The sequence below is a fragment of the Rana temporaria genome, chromosome 10 (assembly GCF_905171775.1).
Source record: "Rana temporaria chromosome 10, aRanTem1.1, whole genome shotgun sequence".
In the NCBI taxonomy this organism is placed as follows: domain Eukaryota; kingdom Metazoa; phylum Chordata; class Amphibia; order Anura; family Ranidae; genus Rana; species Rana temporaria.
The window spans coordinates 50739491-50766274 of NC_053498.1; positions in this window are offsets into that span (position 1 = coordinate 50739491).

The following is a 26784-nucleotide window of genomic DNA, read 5'->3' on the forward strand; positions in this document are numbered from 1 at the left end:
AATGTTTGGTTCAAAAATTGGTTGTAAACCTCATTCAAAGCTATCTCCCTCTCCCACCCCCCCAGGTACAGGTTGGCGTACGCCAGTACACAACAAGTGCCCATAGCGGCACCCCGTACCTGGAGGTAGTGGGAGCCAAGAAAAGAGAAGCTATTGTAATGGAGAATAAATTATAACAATTTCAGAATAAACGTCTGGAATTTCCATTTACGATGGTCTTCTTACATCAAAAATGTCTTGATGGTTTCTAGTCCTAACTGGTGCGGTATACTGGAATATAAAGCCTCAACGTCAATGCTAACAAAAAGAGCGTTGGAAGGAATGGCAAGGCCATCCAAGTGTCTCAAGAGGTCAGAGGAATCTTTAACATAAGATGGGAGACCCAAAACATGTGGCATAAGGAAAAAAAATCGACTAGTCTGCTGGCATTTTCTGTGATCGAGCGAATCCCCAAAATTATGGGTCTGCCGGGGGGTGTTGTTTTACTCTTATGTATTTTGGGAATAGAATAATAAAAAAAAATCGCATCTCTTGGAAAATATACATTTAAAGGGTCACTAAAGGAATTTTTTTTTAGCTAAATAGCTTCCTTTACCTTACTGAAAGAACAAAAAGCGGCGCCCTCTAAGCGTAGTATAGAGTTTAATAAAAAAGACAAACAACAATAATTCTTATGAGAGGTTACTCACAAGAATGCGGGGGGTACAGGTATTAAAATACTGATGTCATCTGTGGCTGGCGTCCGGAGTACATGAACTCTGCTGAGTTGGTCTTCTCGCAGGCTTCAGGCAGTCAGCGTGATGGTTTATAAACAAGGTGGGGGCCGAGTGCGTTGTCTCTGAATGTCCCTAGATGGTGACACAGCGCTGGTACGAGGGGAGAAGCAGGAACGCCACATTCCGCGTGGTGGAACGCAGCCGTGGAGCGCAAGCAGCAGAGCGTCACTTCCGGATTCAGTCTCAGGGCGGTGCACGCGTTCGAGACATGCGTGCCTCTTCGTCAGGCTCTATGTGGGCCATCTTGGATGAGGGACAGAAGAACAGCTCAAACGGAGCTGATTGGTTCATGCTACAATACCCGGAAATCAACTTAACATAGTGGGGAATCGGAAGGCAATAGGGAAATACAATCAGGCGAATCTCACAAGGGACTAATCATTATTAAAGGAAAAACATAGAGCCTGACAAAGAGGCACGCATGTCTCGAACGCGTGCACCGCCCTGAGACTGAATCCGGAAGTGACGCTCTGCTGCTTGCGCTCCGCGGCTGCGTTCCACCACGCGGAATGTGGCGTTCCTGCTTCTCCCCTCGTATCAGCGCTGTGTCACCATCTAGGGACATTCAGAGACACCGCACTCGGCCCCCACCTTGTGGATAAACCATCACGCTGACTGCCTGAAGCCTGCGAGAAGACCAACTCAGCAGAGTTCATGTACTCCGGACTCCAGCCACAGATGACATCAGTATTTTAATACCTGTACCCCCCGCATTCTTGTGAGTAACCTCTCATAAGAATTATTGTTGTTTGTCTTTTTTATTAAACTCTATACTACGCTTAGAGGGCGCCGCTTTTTGTTCTTTCATTGTTGTTTCAGAATTGCTTCTTCTTGACAGCTGGCAGCCCTCCAAGCAAGAGTATATATATTATATACATACTAATTTGTGTTACTGCTCCATGGACTTCCTATGGACTGAACTTTTATCACAATAATAATTTTAATTTTTATACTACATATTTTTCTCTTCATGGACAGCTGAAATTGACCACCTCCCCACTCCTTATATTCCCTTTTTTTCATTTTTTCAGCTATCACATGAATCCTCCCTATTTTTCCACCATTCCCCTTTCTTAAGCGTGTATGTTTATCCTTTACATTTCATTTTGGTGAGCGCTTGATTTTATTTGTTTTTTGTCTCCTTTACCTTACTGCAGTCCTGGTTTCATGTCCTCATTGTTCGTTTTTGCTCTGATGTTGCTGTAATCCTTCTCTGTTCTGAACACTTCCTGGTTGTCTGTTTCCTGATGAAAAAAGTCTCTGTGGTCACTAATCAAGGAGGTGTGATTACTGTGTGTCTAAAACCCCTCAACACCAATCAGTTTTTGTTTTACAAACCATCACTGCCCTGTATTGGCTCTGAGTCTCTGTACATCACAGAGCAGGAAACAGCATGCAAAAATGAAACTGAAGGTACATTATATGATTGATTTTTATCTATTTTTAATCATTTTTAAAAGGAATCAGTTAACTATTGACATGGCAAAATGGGCTGTATGCAGAGCACACCGCCATTTTGCCCTGTGCTAAAAAGCACATACTCTGTCTTAATGAAATAACCCATCTTTAAGCTAAATAAATTCACTCACCATATATTCCCTGCCATTCATTCAAGTCAAGAGACCTCACACCAGCTTGTTCTCAAGTCACCGTCATCGCCATTATTGCCATCATGGCTCAGCACAGCTCATTTTATTCACCCAAACAGGAAGTGATCACTCCACCAGTTAATCACCTGCCCCATGGGAGTGGTCATCACAGGATGTCGCCTTGACACAGCAAACACCATATAAGGACATTCCTTCTGACAGGAGGTCCCATAGAATACATGAATAGAATATAATACAATGAATATAAATACATACAATGCTGGCTAAAGTCTTATGGGAGTGTCCGGGCAGGGAGTGCCCCCCTGCCTCCAGAAACGATCACAAGCTCTCATATTAATCGCTAATAGAATCCTTAATCTGCGCCATTCCATAGAATAATGCATATCCAGATTATACCCTTATTATAGGTGGAATGGAGGCTATCTACAGGCATACGCTACGAATCCCAAGCCATGCTGATCAGACAAGACACAGATAAGAGCGCACATCTGTCCATAACCACTAGTTTGCTTGCGGAATGAGGGCATCCCCTCCTCAACGATCTTCAGGTGCTAAATGCACAGAGGGCCCCTCGCCAGTGGACATATGCCCACGCCGCAAACATCACACTCCAACCTCAAGACATTTTCTACTACCAGACGAGATTTAACCAGCCTCAGACTGCCCCAGTCAGTTCTATTTAGAGCGGGTTGTGGCAGTACTAAGACTGGGTGCCATTATGACAATACATATTAAATACATCTTCAAATTTCCACCACAGTCTTCCCTTTTTGTCATATTGCTCCCACTTGTCCTTCCAATCTTCATCTTTACACCTGGAAATGAATCAGTCCTTACAGTCCATATGAGTTCATAAAAGGAAAACACGGCTTGACATGTAGACTCTGTTCTTCAGGAGCATGAATTATAAGGAGGACACAACTTGGTGAGCTGTAGTAATCGCAGATTGGTCTGGGGTCCTCTGTGTCATGTACGTGGGTCCGGCTTCGGGGCGTCTCATCGAGGAAGATGTGGTCATCTGCTCCAGGTCTGGTCACGCATCCAATGAGGCAACAGAAGCCCTCATCACGACATAGAATGAATAGAAATAAAAACGACATGAGTATATATATTCCCATTTCCATCAACCACGATCCACTGTAAAATAAAAATTAAATCCCCAAAGATTCCCAGACCCTTCAAAGGACTCCCAACCTTCACTTAGCTACAGCTCTGGCTACGCCTTGCAGGGACCCAAACCTTATCCATATGGGCCTGAACTCCAATTCCCAGTATCACCGATCCAGGTATAACAATCTTTACTTGTAAATTCCCAGAAATCGCCTTTGGACTGTGAGAACTTCCTTGTAGCTTCAACAGTTACATGAAACATTCCATCCTCAATAGGTAAGAATTGTTCAATCGTATCATAAGCTCAAGCCCCCCCCCACCTTGTACATGCAGGAAACCATGCCCAGACCTGGTCGGGGTTGGTGAACAATTCCCTTCTAGCTGTCCCTGCCATTCCTACTTTCTCTTGCGCCATCAGATCCTTGCGATCGGCTGCGATATAGGATGCTGGGACAGCTTCACCACCACGCATGAACCTCTTGCATTGGAGGAAATTACCTTATAAGCTATAGATCCGCATAAACACCAACTAAAGTTACACACTTGTGGGCTACCCAGTTGTCCTGATACCCAACCGACAAGAGCCATAAAAATGACAACCAATTTTACCCTCTAAAAACATCTCATTAAATTCCATTGACAAGTGTCTGTTTGGAGTCTTCACTAGTTTGTCAATAATCCTCATACGAATCATAAATAGCATGTACTGCTGTCATCACTGGGGACTAAAGCTCGGTGGAGACTCCGAACAGACCCCGCAATCGGTTCCCGTTCACTTTCTTAATTAGTCATAACTAGACATGTGCACTGCCAAAAAATTCGTTTTTTTCGTTTATGTTATTTTCGTTTTTTTTATTTTTTCGTAAATTCGTAAATTCGGGAAATTCGAAAAATTATTTTTTTCCGTTTTTGTTTCATTCGTTTTTTTATTTTTTCGGAAATTCGTAAATTTTGAAAAAAAATTATTTTTTTTCGTTTTTTTGCTTTTTTCGTAAATTCGTAAATTCGGGAAATTTTCGGATTTCCGAAAAAGCAAAAAAACGAATGAAACGAAAAAAACGAATGAAACGAAAAAAAAAAGAATTTTCGGAAATTCGGAAAAATTTCAAATTTTTTCAATTTTCGTAATTTCGAAATTTTGTATTTTCGAAATTTCGAAATTTCGTATTTTCGTATTTTTCGTTTTCAAATTTTTCAATTTTTGAATTTCGAATTTTCCAATTTTCGAAATTTCGATTTTTGACATTTCAAATTTTTCCATTTTCGAAATTTCGAATTTCTAATTTTTCCATTTTCAAATTTCGAATTTTTCAATTTTCGAAATTTTGTATTTTCGAAATTTCGTATTTCGAATTTTTCAGTTTTCGAATTTTCTAATTTTTCAGTTTTCGAATTTTTCAATTTTTGAATTTCGAATTTTTCAATTTTCGAATTTTTCAATTTTCGAATTTTTCAATTTTCGAATTTTTCAATTTTCGAAATTTCGAATTTCGAATTTTTCAAATTTCGATTTTCGAATTTTTCAATTTTTGACATTTCGAATTTTTCAATTTTCGAAATTTCGAATTTTCGAAATTTGAAAAATTCCAAATTTCGAAATTTCTGAAAAATTCGAAATTGGAAAAGTGATTGTTAAAATTCGAAAATGGAGAAATTTCGAAATTTTGTATTTTCGAAATTTCGAAATGTCATAATTTCGTATTTCGAATTTTTCAGTTTTCGAATTTTCGAATTTTTCAGTTTTCGAAATTTCGAATTTGTCAATTTTCGAAATTTCGAATTTCGAATTTTTCGAAATTTCGAATTCTTCGAAATTTCGAATTTTTGAATTTCAAATTTTTCAATTTCAAATTTTTCAATTATCGAAATTTCGAAATACGAAAATTCGGAAATACGAAAATATTCGGAAATACAAAAATTCGGAAATACGAAAATTCAAAATTTCGAAAATTTAAAAATTCGAAATTCGAAATTTCTGAAAAATTCGAAAATGGAGAAATTGGAAATTTGAAAAAATCTAAAATTCGAATTTTTCGATTTTCAAATTTTTCAATTTTCGAAATTTCGAACTTCGATTTTTTCAATTTTAAAATTTCGAATTTTTTAAATTTCGAATTTTCGTATTTACGAATCTCGAAAATTCGAAATTTCGAAAATTAAAAAAAAATAAATAGAAAAAATCGAAGTTCGAAAATTTTTCAATTTTAGCATTTTTCAATTTTCGAATTTTTCGGAAATACGAAAATTCGAATTTTCGAAATTCGGAAATACGAAAATTCGAAATTTGAAACATTTTTCAATTTCCGAAATTTCGAATTTTCGAAATTCGGAAATACGAAAATTCGAAAATTGAAAAATTCGAAAATTGAAAAATTCTAAAATTCGAAAAATTCTAAAATTCGAAAAATTCTAAAATTCGAAAATTCTAAAATTCGAAAAATTCGAAATTCGGAAATTGGAAAAATTCGAAAATTCGAAAATTCAAAAATTCGAAAATTCAAAAATTTGAAATTGGAAAATTCGAAAATTGAAAAATTCGAAAATTAGAAAATTCGAAAATTGAAAAATTCGAAAAATTGAAAAATTCGAAATTGGAAAAATTCGAAAATTCAAAAATTCGAAAATTCAAAAATTCGAAATTGGAAAATTCGAAAATTTAAAAATTCGAAAATTCGAAAAATTGAAAAATTCGAAAATTGAAAAATTCGAAAAATTCGAAAATTCTAAAATTGGAAGATTCGAAAATTGAAAAATTGAAAAATTCGAAAATTCAAAAATTCGAAAATTGAAAAATTCTAAAATTCGAAAATTCCGAATTTCGAAAATTCTAAAATTCCGAATTTCCGAAAATACGAATTTCCGAAATTCGTAAAAAAAACGGAAATACGAAAATTCGTAAATTCGAATTTTCGGAAATACGAAAATTCGTAAATTCGTAAATTCAAAATTTTCGGAAATACGAAAATTCGTAAATTCGTAAATTAAAAATTTTCGGAAGTCCGAAAATTCGTAAATAAAAAATTCGTAAATACGAAAATTCGTAATTCACGAATTTCCGAATTTTCGTTAAAAAACGAATTAGAAACAGAACGAATTGCACATGTCTAGTCATAACAAACAAATACAAAATAAACAAAGATACTACTAATTTCTTTGATGTGGTTGAGCCGCTTCTTGCAGTGGCTGGCGTGGTCTCATCCATCAAGCTTCTTTACAAACGACCCAGTCACCTGTTTGGGAAAAATGAAAACCAATTACCGTGTCAGGGTCCAGGAGAGACTCCTGAACCCTTTGAAGTTCATGTTACAGTGATCGCACCCACCCCATCACCTGAGAATAGACGTGACAGCTGATGAGGGGAGAACGACCCTGGTTTTGGTTGTCTTCCAAACAAACCTTATGACAATAACCCAGACCTCTGGACTGTGTTCACTGCACAATCTGTGCGTGGCTCACCGTTGCCTGTAATCGCTTACCATCGCCTGTAATACCTAGAGCCATTGAGAGGTTCTTAGCATCTAAGATGGGAACCTACTTCAACAGACTGCTGCTTGCCGATTCAAATGCTATCAAAGGAAGAGAGTCTTGGCACAAACTTAATTAAAATTAGAAAGATTAGTGTTATTAGTTCGAAAAAAACTGTCACTTTTACATTTATTTATCCCCCCCTTTTCTTCCTCATTACAGACTGGAGGAATAAATGCGTGGTGCAGGAAAAAAGAAACAATGAAATAGCCTATGATACTTTAACCTCCTTAGACTCGTATTTATCCATGTGTACAGCTGTCTACATACACCTGCTCTCTATGTACAAACACTTCCAGAAACTCCTTGGACCTGAAAAATACTTATAAGCAGAAATCATTACTCCATCCTTCATATTTGTCCTGCAGAGAATGGCAAACAAAAATGACATTCCTGTAAATTTTCAATGACATTCTTTCAAAACCGATTCAAACAAAACTCTCTGTAACTCTTACTTTTCCCGTTCCTACAAAAATACAACAGCCGCGATGCGTCGGAGGATCGCCGCGGTAAATTCGAACACATTCACGTTACTACATACAAACATTCATATACAAATGTGGAGGAGATATTCATAGTATCCAAAACAAAAATTAAAAAAACAAAAACCAGTCGGAATTTTGCCTTCACTTTCAGCAATAGAAGAAAATACAATGGGGAAAATATGAGAATAGCTGGAGAGCCTTGCATAGACCAGCTATACAAAGTTCTCCTCTGAGGCCGTGTACACACCAGCAAACATGTACGATGAAACTGGTCCGCCGGACCGTTTCCACCGTACATGTCTGCCCGGGGCTTTCTGTACGATGGCTGTACTAACCATCGTACAGAAAGCCGCGCGTAAACAATATGCGGGGCGTGTCCGCGGTGTCGCCGCGTCAATGACGTGGGCGGGCCTGCCAGTTAAATGCTTCCACGCATGCGTCGAAGTCATTCGACGCATGCGAGGGATGGCGGGCGCTCGGACATGTACGGTAGGTCTGTACAGACGACCGAACATGTCCGAGCGGGCAGGATTCCAGCGGACTGTTTTAAAACAAGTCCAGAAATATTTGTCTGCTGGGAAAAGGCCCGGCGGGCAAATGTTTGCTGGAATCCTGCACGCTCGGGCCTACACATGACCGAACATGTCTGCTGAAACTGGCCCGCAGACCAGTTTCAGCAGACATGTTTGGTCGTCTGTACAGGGCCTGAGGGTCACCAAAGCGTGTACCACACCTCCATCATTACAGATTTCTCAAGCCACATCTGAACTACATCCAAGGTATCTTTATTCTGAGGTCTCGTACCTCCAGCCAGAGTACCTTCCAAAGGAGTACACCTTACTGTACCCTCTGACCACCTATGTCATTCTTTAAGGGGTCTCATGTCCGGAGCCCCAAACCCAGACCTCATGTGCGGTGCAGATGTTTGACTGGTGCACTGCATGGGCGGCACATCCCATGACGATTCAAATCGCTTTTTTTGGTGACCTCTGCATCCAGAGTACCATGCGCTTTATTTTAGGAGCGGTTATGACTTGCACCTTACCGACTTACCGATTATTTACACGGCCTCACCGGGGCGTTAGAATACCACTCCTCAAATTTATGCTAATACAATCGCGCACAGGAATTCTGATTATTCTACACGGCCCGACCTGTCTCACGATATAAAGCCTCCTAAATGTGTTCATCAGACAACTTACAACGCACCATGAAATCCTCCACTTTTCAAAACAATTTTATGGCTTCTTTCTACCTTTATCTAGATGTCACAACAACAATGGTGATGCCCCCCCCCTTTCGCTCTCACATACCCAAAACTGTATTTACAGTATAAAACTTCACAAAAACCTTTAAAACGCCAAAATATTTTCCATTGTCCCTTCAGGACACAAATCTCATTGCTCATCTTTCAGAAGACTCCAAAACTCCTCCCACCAACTTCCTGTTGTATATAAATGCTGAAAAAGACCTTCCTGTTGTATGCTCAGCTCTTAAACCCCAAACCCTGGTTTATTTACATAATGACAGGAAGAGGGAGGGGAGGGGGAAGCCTAGTTTCATTGCCTTGTCTCAACACATCAAAAAAAAATCCATGGACTACATATATATCCCCTGGAAGTATTATACAGTAGTAAACAAAGCCAGAACTGAATCTCCTCCGCCTTTTTCCTTTTAAAACAAAATACTTTTGGTTCAGGAAAGGGAAAAGGGTTGATCCCCCTGACCCTACGATCTTCCAAAACAATGAATTGCCTCCAGGGAAACTCCCAAACATTCAAACACAAAAACGCACATCGCTGTGAACAAAAACGCAGTCAAAGCCAGTCCCACAATCCTTCAAAATTCAGTGCATGCAAAGCAGAGTCTTTCACCCAAAAACGAAATTCTACACAAAAGCCTTCATTCTTACACTGCAAAGTCTGCCGGTAGGTTAGTCAGATCCTGTATATAAATTAGCCCTAGCACGCAAGCACTATTCAAAAGATAGTGCTTAAACTGCATCTCAAAATGGCCGACAACAAGCCAAGCAACAATGGCGCCATTAACGCTTGCAAAAAACAATTTAACTGCGCCTCCAAATCACCTTTTTTTACCACAGGACAGACAGTACCACACACACACACACACACACACACACACAAGGGAAAACAAAAATGTTGTCCACCAGATTCCAACACAGAAAAGACCGCGCTACTCAATTCGCACTAAACATCAAAATCTGCCCCAAAGGCTGCGAAATTCCACTGCACAGTCACCTGGTATCACACCCCAAAAGAAAGGTGGCTGCACCTTCTCCTATAAGACGACCCACAGACCAAACAAATTGTTCCCGCCAAAATGGCCACCGACGACCATGGCAGCAAACAAGATGGCTGCCAGATGCAGTTTTCAAAACCTGCCTAGAATCTTTCTCCACAAAGACAAAACATCACAAAATCTATCTATCCATAAAAATCACAATCTATCCATTTCTATTCAGTTTCTTATTGCTACAACACGCAGCCTCACATGACAAAAAGTCTCAGCCGCACATATTGCAGGCTGAATAATGCTACCTCTATACAGAGGAATCGTCTACAATATACAGTTTCCATTTTTCTTTGTTCTGAAAGTTGCAAAGTCAAGAAACACAGAATCAGAACACTGTCCGCCCCTCCCCCAAGCCACATGGCCCACCAAACAAATCACCCCTCCCCCGAGCCTCATGGCCAGAGAAGCCATCTTACACAATGGAACATGCCTTGCCTACACTGTACACAAAAGGTGGCTTTTTCAAGCAGTTTCAATCTGGTCAAACAATGCAATCACTTACAAACACTCAAACACTCAAACAGCAAACAGCATTCAGACATTCACACATAAACATTCCAGAATCAGTCCACACACAGAACTCATACATCTCTCACACAACAGACATACAATCAGCATCACACATATACACATCCAATCGATTTCACAAGCGCACACAATCACACACAGTCACACTTCAAGCATTATTTCAGAATCAGTCCACACACAACTCATACATCTCTCACACAACAGACATACAATCAGCATCACACATATACACATCCAATCAATTTCACAATCGCACACAATCACACACAGTCACACTTCAAGCACGACAAATTTGTTCTTTTGTAGAGCAGAGCCCCCCCACGCATCGGAAATATAGAACTACTCTTCCCCATCTGAACCGATGCCCAAAGGGGGCCCAATCCACTCCTATCATTGGCCCGCCAGCTGACATGGCAAAATGGGCTGTATGCAGAGCACACCGCCATTTTGCCCTGTGCTAAAAAGCACATACTCCGTCTTAATGAAATAACCCATCTTTAAGCTAAATAAATTCACTCACCATATATTCCCTGCCATTCATTTAAGTCAAGAGACCTCACACCAGCTTGTTCTCAAGTCACCGTCATCGCCATTATTGCCATCATGGCTCAGCACAGCTCATTTTATTCACCCAAACAGGAAGTGATCACTCCACCAGTTAATCACCTCCCCCATGGGAGTGGTCATCACAGGATGTCCCCTTGACACAGCAAACACCATATAAGGACATTCCTTCTGACAGGAAGTCCCATAGAATACATGAATAGAATATAATACAATGAATAGAAATACATACAATGCTAGCTAAAGTCTTATGGGCGTGTCCGGGCAGGGAGTGCCCCCCTGCCTCCAGAAACGATCACAGCCATGCTGATCAGACAAGACCCAGATAAGAGCACACATCTGTCCATAACCACTAGTTTGCTTGCGGAGTGAGCGCATCCCCTCCTCAACGATCGTCGGTGCTAAATGCATAGAGGGGCCCTCGCCGGCGGACATATGCCCACGCCGCAAACATCACACTCCAACCTCAAGACATTTTCTACTACCAGACGAGATTCAACCAGCCTCAGACTGCCCCAGTCAGTTCTATTTAGAGCGGGTTGTGGCAGTACTAAGACTGGGTGCCATTATGACAATACATATTAAATACATCTTCAAATTTCCACCACACTATTATGTCTCTATACCCTGTAAACAGTCATTTCAGCAAAAAAAAATCCTTTACAACTCCTTTAAATAGTCATAAGTTTGTCTGTCAATCAAGGCATCAGTAAACGCCGTATATATCAACAATTTAAACCCAAGGTTGAATTGGGCTATGATATCTTTTGTAATGGGTTTATACCATTCCTTGTTGTTGAGGATATCGAAACACATTTTCTCATATTGCTGGCAAGTCAGCAATACTATATTCTCACCTTTATCAGATGCTTTAATAACTGTGTCCTCTCTGGCTTGTAAACATTTTAGTGCTTCTTGATGTTCAGTGCTTAAATTCGACAAAACAGGGAAAACTGGAATTTTTTTGATCTCATTCACCATTGCAATAAGGCAGGCTGAAATTTGCTGATTCGTGTGTAAATCAGGAAATTGATTTGACTTGCGTTTAAATAAGCCAAGACTTGTAGCCCTAGCAATGGGAGCTTGACTTAAAGCGCAGCTCCACCCTAAAGTGGAACTCATGCTGATCGGAACCCGCCCCCCTCCTGTGTCACATTTGACAACTTTCAGGGGGTAGGGGGGTGCAGATACCTGTCTAAAGACAGGTATTTGCACCCACTTCCGGCCACACGTCTCAGCAAATGACAGGTTTTTCCAGACTTCCCGTCTGTCCCCTGTTGTGTGCTGGGAACACTCGGCTCCCAGCACACAGCGTGTGAGCCAATCGGCGGGCGCAGCGTGACTCGCGCATGCACCGTAGGGAACCTGGTAGTGAAGCCGGAGCGCTTCACTTCCTGGTTCCTTCACTGAGGATGGCGGGGGGAGCAGCAGAGAGACGAGCGATCGCTCGTCCTCTGCTGCGGACGGCGCTGGACTCCAGGACAGGTAAGTGTCCTAATATTAAAAGTCAGCAGCTGCAGTATTTGTAGCTGCTGGCTTTTAATATTTTTTTTTACTGGCACATCCGCTTTAATTGACTTGATAGGGTTTTATTGGGATCTTGATTTTCTTCTAGCAAGAGCATCAGATCCCTAAGCGCTCGAAATTCCTTCATGGTGTATTTTTTAATTTTCTCCGATAACTCCCTTTACGCTCTTATGCCGCGTACACACCATCACTTTATGTGATGAAAAAAAATGACGTTTTTAAAAACGTCACTTTAATTGACTGTGTGTGGGGGAAAACGTCGTTTTATGTCTTGTAAAAAACGACCAAAAAAAATTGAAGCATGCTTCAATTTTATGTGTCGTTTTTCAAAAGTGCACTTTTTACTTCACAGAAATTGACCGTGTGTAGCAAAAAACGTCGTTTTCTAAGACGTTTTTTCATCCACGCATGCCCAGAAGCTACTTATGAAGCAAGCTTCAATGGTAAAACGTGGTGGAACGTAACCTCACTTTGCAAGATCATTGTGAGAAAACGATGGTGTGTAGGCAACTTCGTCTTTGAAAATTGAAGTTTCAAAAACGTCATTTTTTACTTCACAGAAAGTGTCGTTTTTTTTCATCACATAAAGTGATGGTGTGTACGCGGCATAAGGCATTGTTTGTCTGGGTCAAAGATATGCTTGTATGTCAGTTTCCTCACAAACAAGTATGAGTCTTTTATAACTTCGTATTTATCCATATTAGAGCTCGGGCAAAAACATAAGCCTAATTTGAGGACTGCTGTTTCCTCTTCGGAGAGGGGGTATGGTGTAAGATTAATCACACTCAATTTCTCATTGTTGGTGTGCTTAGGGGTATTTCCCCTAAAGGGACTTCTTGGCATGTTGTGTAAGCATTAGCTGTTTTTTGTGTCTCATTAATCGAGATTAACATAGATCGTGATTGGTGTGTAGAAATACCGGAAGTCCCTATTGCTCCGGATTCTTTAAGTCTTGACTCAGACAGAGGTGTCACATTAGACTGAACTGATTGGGATGCACTCTGTGGCCCGGATTCAGAGAGATCAGCGTATCTTTAGAGCGGCGTAGCACATCTGATATGCGCTACGACGACGTAACATAGAGAGGCTCGTACTGTATTCACAAAGCACTTGCTCCCTTTCTTGCGCCGGCGTAACGTAAAATGGCCAGGGTAAGCCTCATGCGCGCGCATGCTCAGAATCACGTCGAATTTACTCCCTAAGATACGCTGGCTCCATTCATACGATGTGAACGTAACCTACGCCCAGCCCCATTCACGTACGACTTACGTAAACGACTTAAAATACGACGCTGTTCCCGCGCCCATACCTTAACATGACTTACCCCTGCTTTATGAGGGGTAAAGTTACGCCGGACGTACGCCTTACGTAAACGACGTAGCTTACTGCGACGGGCGCAAGTACATTCGTGAATCGGCGTATCTAGCTCATTTACATATTCAACACGTAAATCAACGGAAGCGCTCTTAGCGGCCAGCGTAAATTTGCACCCAAGTTACGACGGCGTAGGAGACTTACATCGGTCGTATCTTGGCAAAATTCAGGCGTATCTAGTTTCCTGAATACCGTGCATAGATACGACGGCGCATCCTTGAACTTACGCCGCGTATCAACAGATACGTTGGCGGAAGTTGTCTCTGAATCCGGGCCTGTGAGTGTAATTGTTGGCCCGCTATGGGCCCCATATAAGCATATTGTGAGAGGTCTAAGTTTTGTAATTTTGGTAGGTTTCTTTTTATTGCTAGGTGTGACTATGTGCCCACCACCTTGATGATCCCACTTACGTGACTGAGGGTGCACCGGTGTTGTAGAAGTTTTGTGCTGCCCCTGTGAAAGAAAAGAAGAAATAGATGAGTCAGATTCAAAATCATCTTCCGATGCCCCTGCTCTACTATGATTAGAGAAAGGTCGGTTGCGTGGACCAGGACCTCGCCCTCTAATTTGATTATCCCACCTATACGCATATCCCTCTGTAAAGGCCATGCGATCTTTGGCCATCTTGGCCTGTTTTTGGAAATTATACTTTTATTAAGTTTGTCCAGGAAACCTTTCAGTTCCTGTTATTTTTTAGGCATATTGGAAATGAGATTTTTAATGTGTTCATATTGGGAATTGAGAGTTGCCAGTTCTCAATCCAACAGATTAGTATCTGATTGGTATTACATAGTTACATAGTTATTGTATGAGTAACAGCTGCATACATTCTTTGCTACACTTATTGAGAACTCTGTAAGGTATTTTTCACGGTAGGAAACATTTGTACTCTTATGCCCTGTACACACGATCGGTCAATCCGATGAAAACGGTCTGATGGATTTTTCCATCAATTATCCGATGAAGCTGACTGATGGTCAGTCGTGCCTACACACCATTGGTTAAAAAAACGATCGTGTCAGAATGCGGTGACATAAAACACAACAACTTTTTTTAACCTATGGATAAATAACCGATGGAGCCCACACACGATCGGTTTGGTCTGATGAAAACGGTTTTCATCAGACAAACCGATTGTGTGTACGCGGCATAAGCCCCATGGGGCTGATATTTTCCTTAATGTATTCTTTGAAAAATTCCATATGCCAATATAAATTAGATTTATTTTTCAAAAGTTGTTTTAATTTTCCAATATATAGTTTGAGGTCATCTGTTTCTTTGTTAGCCCCATTATAGGATGTTTGGAACTCATTCATGAGTCCAGACCAGGCTGTGCCTACAAAGTCCATATTCACAAAAACTTAATAGATTCAAGACTTCCTGAGCCAGAAAAAATGTGTTTAGCCAGCAGACAGCAAGTATGTCCAATGCTATATACTAACTGAGTGCATCAATTTAGTTACATTTTTTAAACAAAGAAATGTATATATTGTAAAATATTTTTAGAATAGGGCTAGTTCACCTTAGGTGAACATACAGCTGGTACTTCCACCAAGATTGATATAGTTTTGTTGTGATTACAATTGCCCTGGGGTGGTAATCACACACCCACTAATAAACATGTGCCACATCCTTAGATATATGGATTGTAGAAAAAAACATGTAAACATGTTTTTGTCAAAAAAAGATGGACTTTATAGGCACGTACCAATAAAATGTATAGTTTTAATAATACATAAAAAGATACATGAATACATCACACAAAATAATTCATAAAGACAGAGACAAAAACAAGAACAAAGGGTAACCAATTTGAGTCACTCCAGAATATAGACTCAGTAGCCTCAGGGCTTATTGTAATATGATACAAGTATTGCGCTGGGTAGAGTGATGAGTCCAGGATGAGACCGATTGGGTCCTTAAGATGTTAAAAACAGCTCGACATGTTTCGTGATATTGTATGCATCGCTTCTTCAGGAGCTTCTACATTTTTGAGAAAACATAGAAATATACATAGTGTAATAAGCAAAAATTGCTACCAAATAGCCTACATGAAGGCACAAAGTTTACAGGTGACATCCGTATCTATATATGCATACTCACCGATACATCAGTGCTTTTAGTGAGAGAAAACAGTGGGCACCTCAATTATGTGGGCCAGCCGATGGTCAACCAAACCTGTCCCCAAGCTGGTACTATTGAGGGAAAGGAGAGGTGAGAACCAATGCATACCAACTCCTCAAACAACCATGGGCCATACAGTGGAGGAGAATAGGTTGGGGTATACCTGGTAGTTCGAGATAAAAAAAAGATATAAAGATAATAGTAAAAAATTATATATTTTTAAAACCTGGTTGTGACGGTATTTGGTATGAAATCCCCGTCAAACAGTCCCTTCTTCCCATAACAGAACATCACAGAATCATCCACACATGAGCCAAGGCTGAATGCTGGAACCAGACAGACTTTAATAGTATAACACACAGCTTATATGTAATTTCCAAAACTGTTACAATGACAAATCTCCACCCCCCTCACACTGAGGCTTCCATACAGATCATGGGCAGACATTTCGGGGCCGATTCTGAAAACACATTTTCTTTAGATAATGACATCAGTGGAGTTAATTACTAGGTGTGACAGAATACATTATCTAGACAGCCTGACCACAATGAAGAAATCAGAATAATTAACCTGAGCCCCTTCTAATCACAGTAAACAGTAACCACAGGGCTTCTTCACACAACACACTAGATCAATTAACATTTCAACAGCCTGTTAGCAGAGGGAGTCACACCTGAAATCACCTTCTAACACAGCATTAACCAAGCAGGGAGAATTTAAACTGAAGCATCCTTCACAATGGCCCCCCTTTTTCTCACTGCTCCGGCAACCCGGTTGGACCTTCCCTGGTCCAGTAGGGTTGACGGGTTCAGAGCTTTTAGTCCGAGGTTAACTCAGTTTGGCGTAACTGACCTCCCTTAGCAACTGCTTCAGACTCAGGTATGCCACCGGGTCGTCAGATCACACAACCCGGTCAGTCCCCATGTCCTTGTGCGATCTGCAGAGTCACCAGAAGTCAGTGTGAAGACGGCGAATGGGTCTGTGCGCCGCCGTCTAGGTGTCCCGCTATGGGAGGGGCAGGTTATGGCTCTGAAGTGACAATCACAGGAGATTCATAAAAAAAAGAAAAAGTTATATTTGTTGAAATGCTGTAGCACTGGTGCTCAGAGTTCGGGGGGGGGGGGAATCAGTGCCCCATAGAGTCAGCCACCCTCTGCTCCCTCCGCAGCCGCCAGTTCTCCTCTTTGAGCTTCTCCAGCTCCATCTCCAGTTCATGGAGCCTGGGGGGGTCAGCCTGCTGTGACCTCAGGTGGTTGTTCTCCTCCTCCATGCGGCTTATGCACTCCTCCAACTCCATGTACTCACGGATCAGCTCCTGCTTGCTCATGTCCTGCAGGCTCTCCACGTGGTCCTTCATCATCAGGAACTGGGTGGTGGTGCAAGGGGCCACCGGTGGGCCCTTGGCGAACATCTCGGCCCGCATCTGGGACGCCCGCTGCGACTCCCTCTCCTCCAGTCGCTTCTTCTCCTCCCAGGTCAGCTTGTTATACGGCTTCCAGGACCTCTTCTTCTTGGAGGGTGGCCGGCAGTGCCTCTTTCTGCCCAGCTCCCTCCAGGGCCCCTCCGGCTCATGGCTGTCGCCCATGACCAGCTGACAATGGTGTTCCCTGTTGTCCGTAATAACAGATTGTACCATGAGGGCTTCGTAAGGGGTGCCCAATGGTTCTTCCGGACCCAGCTCCTGGGGATCCCAAGCCGAGTCTACACAATGGGCTGCTGCTGGTGGGCGGTACCCAGGTTGAGACCAATTTGACCTGGTGTTGTCATTCAGGGGGCAATTCTGCTTGAAGTGACCCAGCTGTTTGCACCGGAAGCAGCGTTGTTCGTTGTCCTCCTGGCGTGGATAGCGAGGGCTAGATGTCATCGGTCTGTTAGGAGGTTGGTATCTAGCGGCTGGTGGGTGTGAGGGCGCCGTTGGTGGTGGAGGTAGTACCCGTGGTGTGACCTGGTTTGTCTTGCGAGTATCTGCATATTCATCCGCCAATTTCGCGGCCTCTGGTAGAGTCATGGTCCTGCGATCTCTCACCCAGTCTTTGATGTCTGTCTGGATGTGATTGTAAAATTGCTCCAGGAGCATTAGTTGCAAAATGTCCTCTGCGGTGGTGGCCTGGCTGCTTTTAACCCAGTTAGAGGCCGACAGGGATAACTGGCATGCCCATTCCGCGTAAGAGTCTTCCGTGGTTTTGCGTGAGTCCCGGAACTTCTGTCGGTGGGACTCTGGGGTTACTGCATAACGAGCCAGGAGCACTTCTTTAACCCGGGCGTAGCTATGGATATCCTGATCTGGCACGGTCCGGAAAGCATCAGAAGCTCTGCCTGACAGTTTGCCTGACAATATTGCGACCCACTCTCTTCTAGCTATTCGGTGCAGGTTACATTGTCGCTCAAAATCTGCCAGGTAGTTATCAATCTCACAGTCATTTTCATCAAAAGCTTTAAAAGCGCTAAACGGAATCTTCCTTGTGTCTGCTGTGCTGTACTCACTGTTCGTAGAAGGTGCGGCTGCTTGTTGGACTGCTGCCAGTTTTAACTGTAGTTCTGCGTCTCTTATTTGTTTATCCTTCTGTAGTTCTGCGTCTCTTATTTCTTTAGCCTCCTGTAGCTCTGCGTCTCTTATTTGTTTAGCCTCCTCCGCTAACAGGTCCATCACTCTCAGCACTACATCCGCCGTTGGGTTCGGACCGAACCATGCTAGCTTCTCTCTCATTACTTTGTTGGCTGGTGATTCCTCCTCCTGAATCACTGGTGTCTCAATCTCTTGTACTGCTGGTGTTGCTGCAATCCCTTCCTCCTGGTCTAGCTCCATTAATTCTGCTATGATGACCAGCTTGGTTTTGTTGCTAGCAATCCTTCCACGAACTTCCAGTAGTTCTTCCAGTGTCTGCTTGGAATCCGGGTGTAAAGGGGAATAGAAGGGAAAATCCCACTGCTGCCAAGCAATTGTGACGGTATTGGTATGATATCCCCGTCAAACAGTCCCTTCTTCCCATAACAGAACATCACAGAATCATCCACACATGAGCCAAGGCTGAATGCTGGAACCAGACAGACTTTAATAGTATAACACACAGCTTATATGTAATTTCCAAAACTGTTACAATGACAAATCTCCGCCCCCCTCACACTGGGGCTTCCATACAGATCATGGGCAGACATTTCGGAGCCGATTCTGAAAACACATTTTCTTTAGATAATGACATCAATGGAGTTAATTACTAGGTGTAACATAATACATTATCTAGACAGCCTGACCACAATGAAGCAATCAGAATAATTAACCTGAGCCCCTTCTAATCACAGTAAACAGTAACCACAGGGCTTCTTCACACAACACACTAGATCAATTAACATTTCAACAGCCTGTTAGCAGAGGGAGTCACACCTGAAATTACCTTCTAACACAGCATTAACCAAGCAGGGAGAATTTAAACTGAAGCATCCTTCACACTGGTGAATCTCAGATATCACCATAATGGTTCATAGGCTAAGTACCTTGTCAAAAAAAAGTAAGGCTGTCAGGCTGTGAAGACGCCCCTTACTGTAGTCCCAAAGATCCCCCAATCTGAGACCAAATCTATAAAAGACCAAGCATAAAATATTTTTACTGATATTAAATGACAAGATAGTCAATTCAAAAGTAGTGGGTAAATAGTAATGCAAATTTAACTCAAAGGTGATCAGCAATGTGATAAATCCTATCGCTGCAAAATGGTCTCAAAAAAGGCCACCAGATGGCAATAGAGGAGTGTCCAAAAAATCCTATGTTGAAATAGATCTGATGGACAAAAAAGTGGAAATAGATAGGGGGGATTAGTAAAGGGGTGCTGCCTATTGGGATCATCCTTGCAGTGGGGTGTAAATACAGCCTACCTTGGTACATCCAAGAGGGGGAATTCTCAGAGCGTTGCAGCGCTGGACAATATAGCCAGCCAGTGCACTCTCCAGGTTGCCTGGAGAGTGAACTGCCGGGTGGTCCTTTTTATATCCCCCGCACGGATGACGTCAGATGATCTGACGTCAGTCCGGCCGGCCAAACTAACACCGCGCATGCGCGATGCCGGCGCATGCGCATTGAGAGCCGCGAACGGCTCTGATCGCAATACAAAGATTGCGATGTGTGGGGGCACATTCCCGGGGGGAAAAATGCTCGATATGCCACCGGGGACTAAAATTGCCTATCGCCCATAATAATGGGAAACAGGACACAGTCTCCTGGTGGCTTACATGGCCGCACCTATTCCCAGCCCGACGGTGCACGTGATTGTGGTCAAGGAGGGGAACTACAGCTGGCACACACAATACAGGAGAAGCACAGTGTCTCTCATAGTATGGATAAATGCAAAACATTAAACGATTGCATGCATAAAGCATGCTCATTAATAACCAAAGACAGATCGCCTTGGCTGTACATAAAAACTTACAAAATACTCAACATAAGGGCCATTATTGAGGAATTGTTATAGGAAATTGACCACAACCCATATATTAGGCACAACAATATATGAAGATGCCAATAAATATCACTGCATTGGACCCTTATCCGAGCGCATTAACCTGGCCGGCCGCAGAAAAAAGGGGGGACAGAGTGCGCCCCCCATCTCCTGAACTGTACCAGGCCATATGCCCTCAACATAGGGAGGATGTCCCCATGTTGATGGGGACAAGGGCCTCATCCCCACAACCCATGCCCGGTGGTTGTGGGGGTCTGCGGGCAGGGGGCTTATCGAAATCTGTAAGACCCCTTTAACAAAGGGGACCCACAGATCTCGCCCCCCCTGTGTGAAATGGTAATGGGGTACATTGTACCTCTACCATTTCACCAAAAAAGTGTAAAAAAATTCGGTTTTCGACAATTTCTTTATTAATATCTTCTTTCCGCTCTTCTTCTTCTTCTTTTTCTTTTCTTCTTTCATTCGGGTTTCTTCCTCCATCTTCCTCTGCTTCTTTCTTGGGACTTCTCGTCCGCATCTTGCCCGGCGTCTTCTTCCATCTTCTTCTCCTTCCGTCGGCCTTCTCGTCCCGCATCTTCTTCTTCCTCTGCTTCTTTCTTGGGTCTTCTTGTCCGCATCTTGACCGGCGTCTTCTCCCATCTTCTTCTCCTTCCGTCTGCCTTCTCGTCCCGCATCTTCTTCTTCCCCGGACGGTGCGCTTGAAATTGAATTCCCCGCCGTGTGCCGCTTCTGGGACCCCGCCCCCCTCTGATGCCACAGGTAAACTCATAAGAAAGTCTGCGTGTGGCATATGTGCGTCAGAGGGGGGCGGGGTCACATGAGCGGCACACAGCGGGGAATTCAATTTCAAGCGCACCGTCCAGAGAAGAAGAAGCCACCCAAGATGCGGACGAGCTTCCATTTGAATTCCCCGCCGTGTGATGCTCATGTGACCCCGTCCCCCGTTGACGCACATATACCACACGCGGACTTTCTTATGAGTTTACCTTTGGCGTCAGAGGGGGGCGGGGTCACAGGAGCGGCACACGGCGGGGACTTCAATTTCAAGCGCAGCGTCCAGAAGAAGATGCAGGACGAGAAGGCCGACGGAAGGAGAAGAAGATGGGAGAAGACGCCGGTCAAGATGCGGACGAGAAGTCCCAAGAAAGAAGCAGAGGAAGATGGAGGAAGAAACCCGAATGAAAGAAGAAAAGAAGAAGAAGCGCGGAAAGAAGATATTAATAAAGGAATTGTCAAAAACCGGCTATTGTAAACTTTTAAATTTTTGACACTTTTTTGGTGAAATGGTAGAGGTACAATGTACCCCATTACCATTTCACACAGGGGGGGGGGCCGGCATCTGGGGGTCCCCTTTGTTAAAGGGGTCTTCCAGATTTCGATAAGCCCCCCGCCCGCAGACCCCCACAACCACCGGGCAAGGGTTGTGGGGATGAGGCCCTTGTCCCCATCAACATGGGGACATCCTCCCCATGTTGAGGGCATGTGGCCTGGTACGGTTCAGGAGAGGGGGGGGGCCGCACTCTGTCCCCCCCTCTTTTCTGCGGCCGGCCAGGTTAACGTGCTCGGATAAGGGTCTGGTGTGGATTTTGGGGGGAACTCCACGCCATTTTTTTTTTAATTTGGGGGTGGAGTTCCCCTTAAAATCCATACCAGACCTGAAGGGCCTGGTATGGATATTTAGGGGGAACCCCACATCATTTTTTTTACGGCGGGGTTCCCCTTAATATCCACACCAGACCTGAAGGGCCTGGTAATTGAATTTGGGGGGACCCCCACGCATTTTTTTTTTTTTTTAATGAGCAATGACGGTATTCTTTATAGCCATGATTACTTTTAAATTACTTTTCCTGGTGCCTCCATGGCAGCATACCTGTGACAAGCTCCGTCTTGGCTCCTCCCTCAGGACTAGTGAATATTATAAAAGAGTTGGTTAGCACCGCCCCCACATTCTCCTTTTTTTCCTCATACCTCATGGCAGTGAATACTGGTCGATCGTCCTACCTTCTGCATTCGGCAGTGTCCATCCGGGTTCAAGCCTCTCCCGGATGCGGTCCCTTCTCTTGGGCAGCTAAACGCGCTAATAAGGTTGGGAGTCCCTTCTGTAGGATCTTTTGGGACAGGCAGTTTGTCTCTTAACTAAGAGCTCTATCTGCAGTGTATCTCTCAGGCATCTGGCTCCCCATGGTAACGGAGGCAGCAGCTAATCCTTTCATTTTTCATTTATTTTTATTTTTTTCCTCCTCTCCTTTCCTAAACTCCATTCTGGCATCCTTTCTTGTCCCTGCAATCCCATAGTTCACCTGCGGTCCCCCTCGTTTTTCCCCTGTGTTTCCCTCGCCTGCCCCTGTCATCCCTCACTTTCCCTGTCGTCTCCTGGCCCTTTAGGGGTCGCGCGCGTCACCCCCAGCCATTTTGTATGGCTGGAGGCACCCTTTGCTGCATTTGACGCTGGTGCCGACGGCCGGGACTTCCGGGTCCTAGAGCCGGCGGTTCGCGCATGCGCAGTACGCCCGGAGGCTCCGGCAGCCATCTTTGAATAGGGAAAAACCTAGAATTTTTGCCCTTTCTCTGAAAGTTCAGGGCAGAGGCGTTCCTCTGTCCACCTGGCCCCTTTTATAACTCCCTGGCTGCCTCACTAGGATGCCTGAGGCTGTCCAGGGTGAAACAGGGTACTGAGAGCTCCAGGGCAAAAGACCTGTCTCTACAGGAAAAAAAAAAAAAAGGGGGGAGATTTATTACTTAAAAAAAAAAAGACATAAGATTATTTTTCCTAAAAAAAAAAAAAAAAACAATAAAACTTAGGGATGTGTCCGTTTAGCCGGGTTAGGTTATGGCGTTTAACCCTTTCCTGTTCTTTCCTTAGCTGCTTCCTCCGCTAATCCACCTAACATGAGCCATTCGCCGTCCCTACAAGATCCTACTCTACAATTAAGGTAAGGGCCTACGTCCAGGTAAGTTTACAAAAAAAAAAAAAAAGAGTGCACTAAGGCGCGTACTCTTATGTATTGCAGCCCTGTACGCCAGAAGACGTCTAAGAAGACATGAAGACTCTGACTCAAGCCACAGCAGGGGGAGGTCTTCCAGGCGAGGAGACCATGAGAGTGGCAAGAAGTGGCAAAAAGTGGCATCACTCGCGACATCACTCGCGCTCCCCGAGACCCAGATCTCCAAAGTGTCAGGCCTGTGGAGCTACCCCTCTTGCACATAAACGGATCTGTCAAGATTGCATGAGGGACTATGCGGCGGGCAGAGAGTCCGAGGGCATTGCTTAAGAAAGCAATAAAAGATTCCTTTGCAGAATTAGTGGCCTCAATGCCATCGCAACCGGTGGTTCCTCTCCAGGAGCAGCCGGCGGAGGAGGCCATTCCCGGACCGTCCACTAGTGGAATTCCTCGACCGACACCTGCCTCATCCTCTAAACATCAGGAGGAGAATGACGCCTCAGGGGATTCCTCGGATGACCTGGATGTCTCCGGCTTTGCCTTTTCCATGGTCCAGCCCTATGTGCAGGCAGTGAAACAGGCAATTGGTTGGGAGGAGACTGAGACAGAAGTCAAGAAGTCTAAGGCATACTTCCCCTTTCTCAAGCGCCAGATTTCCTTTTTCCCTCTCATGGACGAGATTAAGGGTGTGATTGAGGAAGAATGGGGAAAGACCGAAAAAAGATTCTCCCTTAACCGCCTGGGGAAACTATATCCTCTATCGGAAGCAGACTCTGTAATGCTCGAGGCCCCTCCAGTGGTCGATGCAGCTGTGGTAAGGTTAGCGAAAAACGTTACGCTGCCTATGGAAGATTTAACGTCATTCAAGGATCCACTGGATAGAAGAATGGATCTGGACCTCAAAAAAGCCTACCAGATGGCGGGCAATGCCTGCAAGCCCGCGGTTGCTTTAACATCAGTGTCCAACGCGCTACAGGTTTGGACAGATAATATAGAGTCGGCAATCCAGCAGGATGTCCCAAAGGAAGACATTATTAAGGCCTTAGATGAGCTAAAACTCTCTGCAGACTTTATTGGGGAAGCTGCCATCGATTCAGTTCGATGCTCCGCAAGGGCAATGCTCCACACAGTAATAGCCAAACGGACCTTGTGGCTAAAACCATGGTCAGCAGATATTGCATCGAAACAGAATTGGTGCAAAATACCATTTGATGGAAAAGCCCTATTTGGGGAGAAGTTGGATAAAGCCATATCTCGCGTTACTGGCGGGAAGTCGGGCCTGTTGCCCCAGGACAGGCGATCCAAGCGCTTCAGAACATTCACACCCAGATTCCAATATTCTAAGAACAAGGACTACAGACAGTCAAGGCAAGGAAGAGGCTTTAGGCAAAATTGGAAAAGCACGCAGTCCACCTTCCTCAAGAACCGTAGACAGGGATCCGTGCCTACTCCGCAGGATTCTGCTAAGTCCTTTTGACGCCGAACCATCCCAAGCGATTCCGGTGGGGGCCAGACTCCAACACTTCTCGAAAATCTGGGAGCAAAGGTGCAGGGATCCCTGGGTAATTTCCACTGTAAAATACGGGCACTTCTGGACGTTTCTAGACAAACCCCCCAAAGACTTCTTCTCTCCAACAAGGGTGTCAAGGTCCCCTCAAAAAGCGGAGGCTCTACAGCAGTTTCTTCTCTCCTTACAGGAACAGCAGGCAGCAATCCCAGTACATCCATCAGAAAGATTTACAGGTTTTTACTCCACCCTGTTTCTCGTCCCCAAAAAAACGGAGGTTGGAGACCTGTCATAGACCTAAAGAGGCTAAATCGCTACATTTTCCTAGAACGATTCAAGATGGAGTCACTACAAACAATCATCCGTGTAATCCAACCAGGGGACTGGATGTTATCAATAGACTTACGGGATGCTTACCTGCATATACCCATACTCCCCTCTTTCCAGAAGTATCTGAGGTTTGCAGTAGGCCCGGTACATCTTCAATTCCGCAGTCTCCCGTTTGGCCTCTGCACATCACCGAGAGTCTTCACAAAGACACTGATTGCCATGACAGCCCCTCTAAGGGAACAGGGGCTTCGAGTATACCATTATTTGGACGACCTTCTTCTCCTGGCGAGCGATCCAGCCCAATTGATGGAACACAGGGAAGTTCTTCTGACGACGCTAGTAGACTTTGGATGGAAGATAAACCAGGAGAAGAGTCACCTGTCTCCAACCCAGGAAATGATTTATCTGGGTGCACTGTTCAACACAGAGAATGGTACAGTATCCCTTCCACCTCAGAAAGTGGTGTCTATTATTCAGCAGATGAAGAGTGTGAGTGCGAGACTCCATCTGACCGCCTCGAAATGTCTGAGCCTGATAGGCCGGATGTCGTCATGTATCCCCATGGTCCCTTGGGCCCATTGGCATTTGAGATATTTCCAACTGGAATTCTTGAGGCAGTGGAACAAACGTTATCTATTTCAACCTATACATCTGACGACCCTGATGCTCAGAAGTCTTCATTGGTGGATGAAGAAACACACGCTGATGAAATCACGTCCGCTAGGGCATGTAAACTGGATCACAATTACCACCGATGCCAGTTCAGCAGGTTGGGGAGCACACTGCAACCAGATCTCAGTGCAGGGGAGATGGTCCTTCCGTGCGACGGGCTTGGTGTCAAATATCCTGGAGATCCGGGCAGCCTACCGTGCATTACTAGCCCTAGAATTCGAGATCACAGGGAGACCAGTCCTACGGATGGACAACAAAGCCGCTGTATCTTATATACACCGTCAAGGAGGGACGCACAGCAGGTCCCTACTGAGGGAGGTGGAGCCCATTATCCTCTGGGCGGAAAGAAACCTAAAGGACCTAAGGGCAATCTACCTACCCAGTCATCTCAACTCAAGAGCCGACCTCCTATCTCGCAGGTTCATAGATGCCAACGAGTGGTCTCTACACCAAAGAATCTTCAACTGGATAGTGAACCAGTGGGGGCTCCCCGAACTGGACCTATTTGCAACAGCATGCAATTCCAAGCTTCCAAGGTTCATCTCGAGGCTCCCACATCCCCAAGCAGAAGCAATAGATGCTCTCTCAGCCCCATGGGCATGCAATTTGGCCTATGCATTCCCTCCACGGCCTCTCATTCCAAAACTCCTGGCGAGGATCATGATAGAGTCCACAACAGTAATAACGGTTCTACCATACTGGCCGAGACGCCCTTGGTTTCCTACGGCAATGTACCTGAGTACTCAGTCTCCGGTCAAGGTTCCGCTGATACCCTTCCTCCTCGCTCAGGGATGTCACACCCATCCATATCCAGGCAGGCTGAACCTTCACATCTGGCTGCTGAAAGGCAAAGGTTTGAATCACTAGGATGTTCCAATGAGGTTATCGCAACCCTTCTCAGGGCTAGAAAGCCTTCCACAAACAGTATATACGATAGGGTGTGGAA